Below are 11,191 nucleotides of genomic sequence, written 5' to 3' on the forward strand. Positions count from 1 at the left end.
GATTTAAGTGACTGCCTTGGAAGGGTAAGTCTAGCCCAGGGTCTAGATCCCAGAAAGCGTAGCAGTATTAAACTTGGTGCCTAAAAACCCCGTGTAGCAAGGGCTGTGCGGGATGGCGGGAGGTGGCTCTGCTGCGGGATGCAGGTGGGGCTACATGCTGCAGAAACACCCACAGCCACCGTGAGCATCCTCATGCAGCAGCAGCAGCATCTCATCGCTCTCCACCGACCCCATGGGACGCAGCAGCTCTAGTCGAGGGCTGGAGGCTGCAGATCCAGCCCAGCCGTGCCGAGGACACAGCCCGGTCCTCGGAGCACAGTGGGCAAAGTGCCCCTGGGAGAGAGACCCATACCCACTCTGCAGGGTACGTGCACTAAGCGCCAGCTGTCTGCAAGGGTGCGAAGTCTGCTCAAAATGCACAAAAGGACAGGAGTTCAACCGGTTTGAACAGATGGCTGAGTAACATTTGCTGCCGGAGCCTGCAGGTCCCCAGCAGGGCCTTTCTGTTATCATTTACTGCACTTGCCATTTTTCATGGCGATGCAGAGACACGCACACGCGCGCGTGTGCACGCAGCACCGAGCTACACGCCACTGCCAGGGGCGGCTGCGCCTCCCCCGCCCCTCGCTGGCACTGCAGGTTAAATGAAGTCATAAATAAGCAATAAGCAGAGATAAGTGTCTGATTTATTGGGGAGCTCAAAGGAAAAGATGAGCAAAAGCAAGGTCACATCCACGGTTAAGCACATCCCTGACAGCTCTCTCCTCCCTGCTCCTCCCCTTCTGCTCCTGCCAGGTCTGGGAAACACCAAAACTGAATTTCTATCTGCACTTCTCACTTTGGTTACCTTTGCAATATTCAAACCAGCCCACTTGCTCCAAATCCAGGCAGTTTTTCTTAATGCAATGGCAGCGTACTGCGCCACGGCGGGATGACGGCCGCGCGGCTCCTCGGCTCTCCCGTAGCGTGGCAACAAGTGCTAAGCAACACGGAGTTTGCAATCAGGACTTCGGTCTGGCTTTTATCTGGTGAGGGACCACTTATTTAAGAGCTAATCTCTATACAAAACACCGGCCCTCTGCGGGGCTGACAGTGGTATTGCTCATCTGAACTTGCTTGAAGTGGATGCTCATTTAAAAAATATATATATCTCCTCACCCTGACAGGCAATATGTCAATGTGGGAAGCCCACTTTATTCCACATTACTCCGACCGGGGTGCTTTGTCAGGATTAGAACTTGTGATTTTCACCTAATGGCTTCTCAAGGGAAGAGGCTGCTGTGAAGTCTCTCTCCCTGCGGGTCCCCGACTCTCCCTGCGGGGTGGGCTTGGAGCAAGGTGGTGATGGATGCCCATTCCCAAGGGAGAGGGCAGTGCTCACACAGCCCCGTGCCAAGGGATCTCTCCTGCTCCCCGGGCCGGGCATCCCGGGATGCACGGCCCTGCCAGGGCTGTCCCGGGCGGCAGCGGGGCCCCTCCGCAGCTCTCCTGCCTGGCGCAGACACATCCACGCCGGGCCCTGACTGCACCTAACGTCAGGATATCACTGCAGAGCAAGAAAGAAGAAAAACTTCCATCTGGCAGGAAGGCAGCTGCCTTGACTACTGGCCAGGAACGCAGGCCGGGCAGGAAAATGAGCATTGGAAAAAGCAGTGCCTGAAAGATATCTGGGAAGACAGACTGCTATCTCCTGTCTTCTTGCTCTCTGTCATCACCTGCGGCATTAAATAAAGCCAGGTGGCCAGAGATAGAGGGGTAAAAGCGATGCTTCCGCATGACGTCCTGAATTTTCTGTCACTTGGTACTAAATAAGCCACAGCAGATTTAAAAGCAGTGCGATTGCTGAAAAAATAACCTTAATAAAGCGGGTATAAATAACTGTATAGCAGTATGTCTGTGTGTTGGAATTGTTTATGCAGGTAAAATTTAATAGCAGAGGTGTGACCACATTTATAACAGAGTAATCAGTATGTAATTTCACAAACCCAGTGTGTTTGCTCACAGGAGACAACCTTAATGTCTTTTAAGAAGAGTCATTAGATTTAAGTAATAGCCAGCACCCAAGTACTTCATCAGGCAGATATAGAACAAATCAACTTTTATTGCCAGGCAAAAAGTAGAAAACCCAATTCCTCGGAAGCTAATAAAAATTTTATGATTTTTTTTTTTTAGTCAAATAAGTGCAGGGCTTATTACTTTGTAGACGTCTTCATAAAAACTAGAGCAAACCTAATCTAGACAAAAACAACAGCTGTGAGACACAATGTATTTGACCAAGATGGATGCCTCAGAGGTATGATATTCATTAGCTCACTAATTCCAAATGGTAAACAAGGTTTAATTAATTTTTATTTCAAGCTACAATGGTCTGTTGGTCATACACAGGGGTGCGCCTGGGATGCAGCATTAATAACCGAACGTACAGCTGCTGTAGGAGCAAGTGTTTTCGGAATAATTTTGCATGTTCTGTTGACATTGCTGCTGGGAGAAGTTTCGGGGACAGAAGAGGGGGAGCAGTCATCTCCCAATTTTGCTCTTTTGCAAGAGCGTTGCTGGGTGTGAACGGCTAGCGATGCAGCTTCAATGAGGATTTTCCCAGATTAATGACTATAGGGTATGCTTGGATGTATGTAAGTAGAAACTAAGCGCCTAATTTGCTAATTTTATGTCTAATTTGTGCATTCAGTGACGGGGCTACATTTGCAATGTTAGACATTTGCATAAGCTGTACCAGTTCACTGGCGCATCATCCACAATAACTCCCATTGTTCGTCTTTAAAACAGAGTTTAGAGGAAGCAGTTATCAATGCTTCATTGCAAAACATCTTGACCTAAAGCCCCGATGAAGACCCAGTTTTAGAGAATGCATAGTTACTCAGCCAGCAAATTTACATATGCAAACACTCACTTCTGTAGCTAATTACACATCTGCATGTTCAGCTTCCCAGTTTTATATCCAGCTGCATGCACAAATTAGGCTGCTGTTGCATGCGCAGCTTATTTAAAAACTTAATGCTTTCTTAGTTTTGAGTTGACCCCTTGGTAAAACCACACTTCTAGCAGCCCGTCCCAGCTCTGCAAACCTGCATGCAGCAGCCAGATCTTATTTTTCTACATTGGTGTTACTGTTTCCTGCATGGTGACTGCTATTCATTTGCACTGGTGTAAGTGAAAAGGGAATAGGTGCTGTGGCCCATGAAGATATTATTGCACGTTGTCTCCTTTTTAGAGTCGGAGCTCAGCTGACAGTGCAGCATCACCAGCAAGCGCAGGTGCCTTTTTGTCACCACTACAGTACCTCCTGCTGGAGCCCCAGCAACCTCCGTTAAGGGAAAGAAAACTGTTTAAATCGGATGCCTCACCTCCAGCAAGGAATTGCTGCAAACCTTCTGCTAAAACAGTATCGTGAATTGCTCCCTCTCCTTCATTTCCAAAGGGTCCCAAAGTGGTTCTTGTACATCCAAGTGGAGAATGACCTTCATCCTCAAAGTAAAATGGTTATTTCTGTACTCTGCCTGTGAGTGACATGCACCATAGCTCCAAAGACAGAGAGATCCGTGACAGATAGATGCCTGATAAATGCAAAGAAAGACCTTTGTGTCTGAGCCACGCTTCGACTTCCATCAGGTTCTCCTTTCTCACGGAAAAAAAGTGGATAGCCCAAGACGATGCGACGTGCAAACCGTGATTGCCACACTGACGCTCCCTGTTTCCCAGGGTCTTCCCAGTACCCACCATTTCCCCCTCACCTGCTCTGGCCCTGCTCTCTCCAGGGTAGAGCCTGGGGTTTTGTTAGGTGTGGCGACGGTGGCTGGTGTGACGGGGCCCTGCCAGGGGCCTTGCCAGGCTGCTGCAGCCCAGACAACCGCTGTTAATAATAAATCTTTTATCTTTTATTGATGGATTTGAGGGAGCCTCCTGATGGGAAGCATTTAGTCAAGGGGTATCTAAACAAAGTCCAAAGCCTGAAAAAATCAGATTTGTGTTGCTGACATTAGTGACCTGAGAGAACAAAACACTCCCACAGACAAAAATCAGATGCAAAATGAAGATACATAGAAATAACAACGAAACAGAAGGCACTGCGGAGCGCCTTCGTGGTAATGCATGCCTTTGGCTTTCCAGGCGTCTCAAGGAGGGCTGCTTCCCTCCCAGAGTCATCCGTCATGTCTCTGCCCGTGCAAACAAACCAAGTATCAGCAGCGAGAATGCCCTTCAAGGACAAGTGCTTATGTGGAAATGCATACCATAATTACCATGATAAATGCCGTGCTAGATAAGTGAGGAGCAGCAGCACGTACCGCGGTACTCGGTGCTAGCTCTCCATACACCATACTAAACAGCACCTCTCCTCCCGTCCGCCCACCATGCCGGGCTACAGGCAGCTCGCTTGGCCCCGCATCCCCCATCCTCACCACGCCACTCCCGTTTCGGAGAGCCCCTTCTCGCCGGGCTGAGCCCCGCCGTCCCACCGGGAGAGCGTCACCGCGCCGGGCCACGTCCCTCCAACCGCTCTGCTGTGCTCCCCCCAGCTGCATCGATTACTCATTTCTGATCTAAAAGCTGGAGTTTGTTGAATTTACAGAAAGGCAAGGGGCAGGGAAGAGCACGGGAAAGGCCTACACTCATTGGGATGCTGCAGGCTGCCATTAAAAAAACCAATGGCAACCACCTTTAAAACCATCTTGCCGTGCTCACGAAGAACTGAACATGATTCTATGATTGCTTTGCATTTCTGGCAGAAACCCCTTCTATGACTGGGACTGGGCAAGAGAAGGATTCTCCATTTTTTGGGAAAACTTGAAACACCCCAGCCAGGACACGGAAGGGATGAGGATGTGCATGTCTGGCGTAATCTCCCTTGTGTCTCCATGACGTTATCTGTGCTCTGCTTCCACTTGAGAAGGCTCAGCCTGCGCTGAGATGAGACTCCGGGGAACTGGAAAGCTTAGTGCAGAGCTCTCCAGAGAGAAGTTACAGGGCGAAAGCAAATCTGTCGCGGAGCTGCTGCTCGGGCGAGCTGCAGAAACGCCCGACGTTTCAGCGGGAAGGGGAGCAGAAGCAGAGCACGCTTTCACTGTAGAACATCTGGCCCAGCTGCCAGCAGCGCTGGAGGCTGCGGACAGTAGTTCAGAGAGGGGAAGGACAGCCGCAAGGCGCAGCTGAGCTCTCCCAGGGCTTCAGCTCCCCAAGGACGATTCCCAGAAATAAGCTTACAAGGCGCATCTGACTTTGCTGCCTTTTTCCCAGCTGCAGAGAAGTCCCTGCTCTGCACATTTGAACCGCGGGTCAGGAGTGCACGCTGCCTGGCAATCGAGCTGCTGTGCCCAGCGGCAGTCACTCCCCTCCAACAGACCGCACCTTGCATTGAGACGCAGAGCTTCCCCGGGCTCCCCAAAATAGTCCTAACCACAGCACGGGGGAGATTTTAATTGTTGCTTCCAAGGACGTGAGTGCCTCCTTTGCCTGGGTGCCCCGACGCTCGGAAGCAGCTGTTCTTTGGAGACGCTCGGACAGGCTTGGAAAGCTGCTGTGAACCCTGATGCTCGGCTCTTTCCTCTCCAGTGCCGCCTCTGGACATGCACGTGCATTGATGGAGCCAGTCATAAAAGAACCTGCCAAAGAACAATGTTCTGTTTCTAAGGGCTCTCATTTCTCAGTCTTTGTGACTTTAAAAAAAAGAAGTATTTTCATGTGTTGGTAAGTTTTTGTTCTATAAATCTCAGAAATCTCTGAGAACCTGGAGAAGCTGCCCAGGCGTCCCCGCCGAGCTGCGGTGCCCAGGCGGTGAGCCCGGTGCTGGCTGGGAGAGGAGCCCGTATGGCGGCAGAGCCAGCGGCCTGCACCGCGAGCTCCTGCTGCGGGTGGGTGCTGCCGGCGGGCACGGCGCTGCCTGGGCGCGCAGGGGACGGGCCCTTACACGCTGCGTCGCTGGTGGGAGCGCTGCACCCTGAAGCATTGGCCGCCCCCTGACAAGCAGCAGAGACCGATCTGTACCAGCTCCTCTATTTCTCCTCTATTTGCATCAGAGCAATAGTAATATTATTAGTGATAATTAAATTTCAAACAGTGACCAAGTGAACTCCAGTCTGCAAAGGCTGAGTCCACACCGATCGGGTGCCAAAAGCAGTTCTGGTTCATAACTGTCTCTACACACCGCTCTATGAAGCACCGACAGACGAGATGTCCCCTCCGGCTGCAGGACCTCCCCGGGCTGGCACCTGGCACAGCCGAGCAGCGGGGCTCGAGGTGAAGGGGTCCCACTGGGGCTGCCTCCGCCCTCCCTCTCATGTTCGGAAATGTCAGCATCGCTCATTGCTACTGACGTGAGAACTGCTTTTCTAACATGAATCACTGGTCATGGCCAGAAAAAACGAGGCTGAAACAGTCTGATTTATTACTAGTATAAAGAAACACTGCACCAGGATTACGGCAAGGAGTTTCATTTCAATGTGAGTGGTGGAAAGAAGAGTCATTTTGATTTTATTTTTTTTTCCTCCCAAGATCTAAACCCGTAACTGAATCTTTCCACCCCGAGGCAGATTTCACAGTGGAGGTATAGGCTTGTAAACTGTAATTCCTCTGCCCTGCTACAACATGAATGGAAAATAACCCGGTGTGCAGCCTCAGAGCCCGGCACCAGCCACGGCACCGACAGGACGGGGCTGCTGCAGCCCCTCCACCCCTTCGTGTGAGCTGCCCAGCAGTCAGCAGAGCCAGCGATTTGCAGTTACGACTGATCGACACCTCGGTGTGCAATAGATGCCAGCACCCTATTCCTGCCAACACACGCAAATCAAGTCCCACAGCCCAATTCCACATTAAATAGACCCAGCTCTGCAGCACAGAGCTGCTCGAGCGAAAACGGAGGAAAGGAACAGGCTTTGTACCAAACTTTTGTGGATGGATCATTAAAACGTTGCAGCACATAATCTGCTTAAGTATTTCAGAGTTAATTGCATGCCTGCTGCATTTGTCTCATCCAGGGGTACGACAGCTCTGGCACTGCCCTTCAGCGATGTGCAGGTGGGGTGGGATACGCTGCGCACCCATCACAAACGCACCCATGGAGGGGCTTGGCTCCAAGTGGCCGTGGAAGTATTTACTGTCGCCTCTGAGTGACACTAGGACATGCACTTGTTTTGTACTCGTGAACTGGAAATGTATTTAATTCAGGCTCAAGGCAAAGTCACGGCTCACAGCCCTTTAGTGTGCTGCTGAATTTGAAACCAGCTTGCAAAACCGTTCCCAAAATAACCTTGCGAGCGTCTTTTATCCAGAGAACTGTATAAAATATTTTTGTTCAAAGACAGAGGTGCAAAGAATTTAAACGTCAACACTTTCCCTGGAGAGAGGGGACAGGTTTTGGGGACTGTTTCCAATACGACTCGGTACTGGACCCCAGGAGGGCTGCGGCCGTAGGGCGGCAAAGACTGAGCGTGGCTGTGCTCGGGCTCGTCCTCGTCTCGGTGAGGCATGCCCGTCTCCGCAGCAGGGCTATGGTACCACTATCAGAATAACTATCAGAATGGGTGAAAAAAACCCAACAGCTTTTCTATAGGACTCCTTTAACCACCACGGCATACAGCCATTCAGTTACCCGCACAGAAAAGTTAAGGGGAGGCTCTTGCTCCTTGCTGCCCATTTGGGCAGCTCTCCCCAAATCCGCCCCCGGGGCTGGGGAAGGCGCCTGCGCAAACGGTGTTGCAGCCGGGGCTGGGCCGGTTCACCTTTCGCGTGGTTCACCAGCAATCTGCCGCACGGTTCTACGCAGGGGAACTTTGGTGACAAATAACCAGAGCTGGAAACAGGCTTTAATGAAGCACAGCAAGAATTCACTTCTTTCCCCCTCACATCGTAGACATAAATATATGCACTTAAAGAATGATGATGTTTTGGGTAACCATGGTTAAACAAATAGGACGGAAAGTTTGCATACCTTATACAAAAGAATTTTCTAGCTGCAAGATTTCAAGTTTCATTTAAAAATAATCAAGTCATTGGAACGAAGCCTATAGTCCAAAACCATAGCTTTGCATTTCCAAGTGCTATGGCCATAATGCAATAATGAATATATTTGTCTTCTTCAGACTGTCATCCTATTAGTTGTTTTCCCTAACATAATCTGCTTTCGGCTAACATCTATCATAACACACAAACAGAAGAACTGAAATGCATTAAAAAGAAAATTGATTCCCTTGCATGCCACGCTTTGTCTGGTTTCTTCATTTGCCTATTAATAGCCCACTATGCAATTAATTACGGACAAGTTCAGGTACAATCCTTGTACCTCTGTGGAAGAGAGTTGATAAAGTTCTGCAGACGTTTCCAGCCTGGAGGTAATATTTCTCCTCCTGAGCCGCGCTGCGGGTCTCTGCTGGGACCCGCATCGCACGCAGCAGCTTGGAGAACACAGCAGCACCAAGGAACACGCAGGACAAAAATTGTTCACTTAAAATATTCAGGACGGTCCTGATGAGTAACGGATACATCCATAGAAACGGGGCTCAACCACAAGCAAAACAATGGTTAAATTAATCAGGTAATTTAACGGCGAGGAGTAATTTGACATCTCATGTCTCACTGGTGCTACTTCCACAGCCTTCCTCCGAGCAGGCTAGCTTATTCTTATCACTGCAGGCTGGAGTTTCTTAATGCAAGGCTTTTAATTATCCTTGGATCAATACTTCTCATCAGCCTGGAGAACAGCCTTCCCCTCCCGGTGCGAGCCATGCAGTTACAGGTACACGCTCTCGGTGCGTTACAGATCCACCTTCACCCGGAGGAAAGGCAGGGCGGGAGTCGCTGTCCCGGGCTGTAGGAGAGCCCCTGCCTCCAACAGCAGCGGCCAGGCTGGGGGTGCCGGCACCCCCATGTGCAAACCCCCCGGCCTGCAGCACCACGCTGCCCGTGCCAGACGTCGTCTCCGGGAGGTGGCTGCGTCCTCCAGCCTGGATGCAGAGAGTAAAAAAATAGCTCTAAAGAGCAGATCCTGCTGTAGTCCAACTGAAACACAGGGAGTGCTAACGACATTGTTATTTTTCATGTTGAGAGGGACTTTAATTATTTACAAAGCTCCAAACTAGATGCTCAGCATGCCTGGCATGTGCTTTTTCTCCCTCTTGCTTTCCTTTCCACCTCTCACTTTGAAAACAGACGCATCCTCCCACATGGAGATGTGCACTGCCGCATCATTCCAGAGCTCACCGCGGCCGGATCCTGCCTGCCCAGCACTGCCTGGTCCCGGTCCTGCCCTCCCCTCCGCCGCAGCACTGCTCTGTGCCCCGGCGAGCCCCAGCATCCCCGCTCCCCTGCCCGTGCCTGGCCGAGCTGCCACCCCACCCAGCCCGGCCCAGCAGCACGATCAGAGCTAATGAGTTTGGCCTTGGGCAACCACCTTGCTCACTCAGTTATTCGTATTTTTTTGGAGCCTTTCAGCCCAGGGTGGTTGTTGCTCCTCCAACATCAACAACATTAACAAGCTCTGACATCTCATAAATTTCCCTTGGTAAAACAAAGAGAAACAAATAGGAAAACAAGTTTCAGCAGTACAGGGGTTTTGGTGCTTTGAATTTTTCCTTCCCTTTCCATATATTGAATTTTGCTGCGAGCAGCCCCTTTTATCCTGCTGGTGTCTCACTGCTGCAGCCAAACTGTTCTGGACAGCGTGGTGCGAGCTAGAACATACTCGCTTTGGCTTTGGGTAGGAAATGCTGAGATAAAATGAGATCTGATTTAAAAAAAAAAAAGTGGTTAGGTCCAATCCAAGCCCAACCATAAAACCGTTACGCGCTCAGAAATAATCGGGTTAATCTCCTTTCTTTTAATTTTCACCTTACTCCAGCAAATGAGGCTGGATGAAAAGCTTCGTATCTGTTCTCCTGCCATTTTCGCCGGACGAAAGCCTCTGCGGGGCCAGGAGAGGTCTCCGGCCCCAGGTGCGGGAGGGGAGGCTGGGACAGGAACCGGCTCGGGGTGGAGACTGCAGCTGAACAAGTGTCGGCCACCGGGGTCACTCCAGCTGGCGTGCCTCAGTTTCCCCTTTTAAAAAGCGTATGTAGTAATAACTTGTAAGAATAATCATCTTTGGTAACACTTAGTTTAGAAAGTGGGAAGTGCAAAATATGAATTAATTATCACTAACACAAAGACTTTGTTAGAACGTCCTCTGCTGTGGCAGCCCTGGCCGCTCTCGACGCTTTCCTCCCTGCTCCCTGTAATGCTTCACCTGTGCTCAAAATATAAATTGGCTTGCTTTAGGAAATGAGCAATCTCTTGCCTCTGAGCAGCTTCTGCTCATAGAGTAGGGACGTAGCTACTGTAGATACACAGGATTTTCCCTTTCAATCAAGTTTGGAAGTGCAGCTCCTCCAAGGTGCTATTAAAAATCGCAGTAGGATGAAGCGGCTATGAGCCATTCTCTCTTTTCCATGCAATTGATTTTCTTTTAATATATATCTCGGAGCATCTCAGAGACACTTAAGTAAATAGGGCTCTCCTGTAAAGCTCATTTTGTTATCAGGAGCTGGATGTGGCACTGCAGCAAGACAAGCACAAGCTCTGTCCTCCCTGGGCTGACCGGCAGCATCAGGATCAGAGACTCCCGAGGACCCAGTTAAGGGACCCGGCTTCTTCTGAGCACATTTTTTATCATCATTTACCCCTGTGCAAAGGGAGTCTCAGCTGGCGCTAAACCGGTAACGTGCGACTTCCAGTTACGTGAGGGCACAAACCGCAACATTAATGAAGGTGGCCAAAATGGACTTTTGTCAAACCCGCCGCTACCTGAATACAGGTCCCATGAAAGATAAACTATCATTAGAATAACGTTACCGGGAGGGAACGTGAGATGGGAGAGAGAAACTTATTTTCCAAGGATAAAATTATTTAGTAGCAACGCTGGATATGTGAAATGGCATTTTGGACTCCAGCGTCTGTTGCTTCCAATAAGGCAGAATATTTTCCTTGGGGATCTGGTTCTTACTTGAAGCACTGAAGCTCCTGGCTGTGTCCTTTACGTTACTGTGGCATCATAAATATCGGGAGTTATGGTGCTTTGCAGCAAGCACACCGCACATTGCTGAGCTGGTTTGAATTTAATATGAATTTAATATTAGCATCCAATAGTGCTACAGCAACTGTCAGGAGGCAGCTCTGTATTTATCCTGTTTTGCTTTCTGCCTTTTCCTCT

This window comes from Nipponia nippon, unplaced genomic scaffold (assembly GCF_047370975.1).
Source record: "Nipponia nippon isolate SJK-2023a ecotype South Korea unplaced genomic scaffold, ASM4737097v1 scaffold_25, whole genome shotgun sequence".
Taxonomy (NCBI): domain Eukaryota; kingdom Metazoa; phylum Chordata; class Aves; order Pelecaniformes; family Threskiornithidae; genus Nipponia; species Nipponia nippon.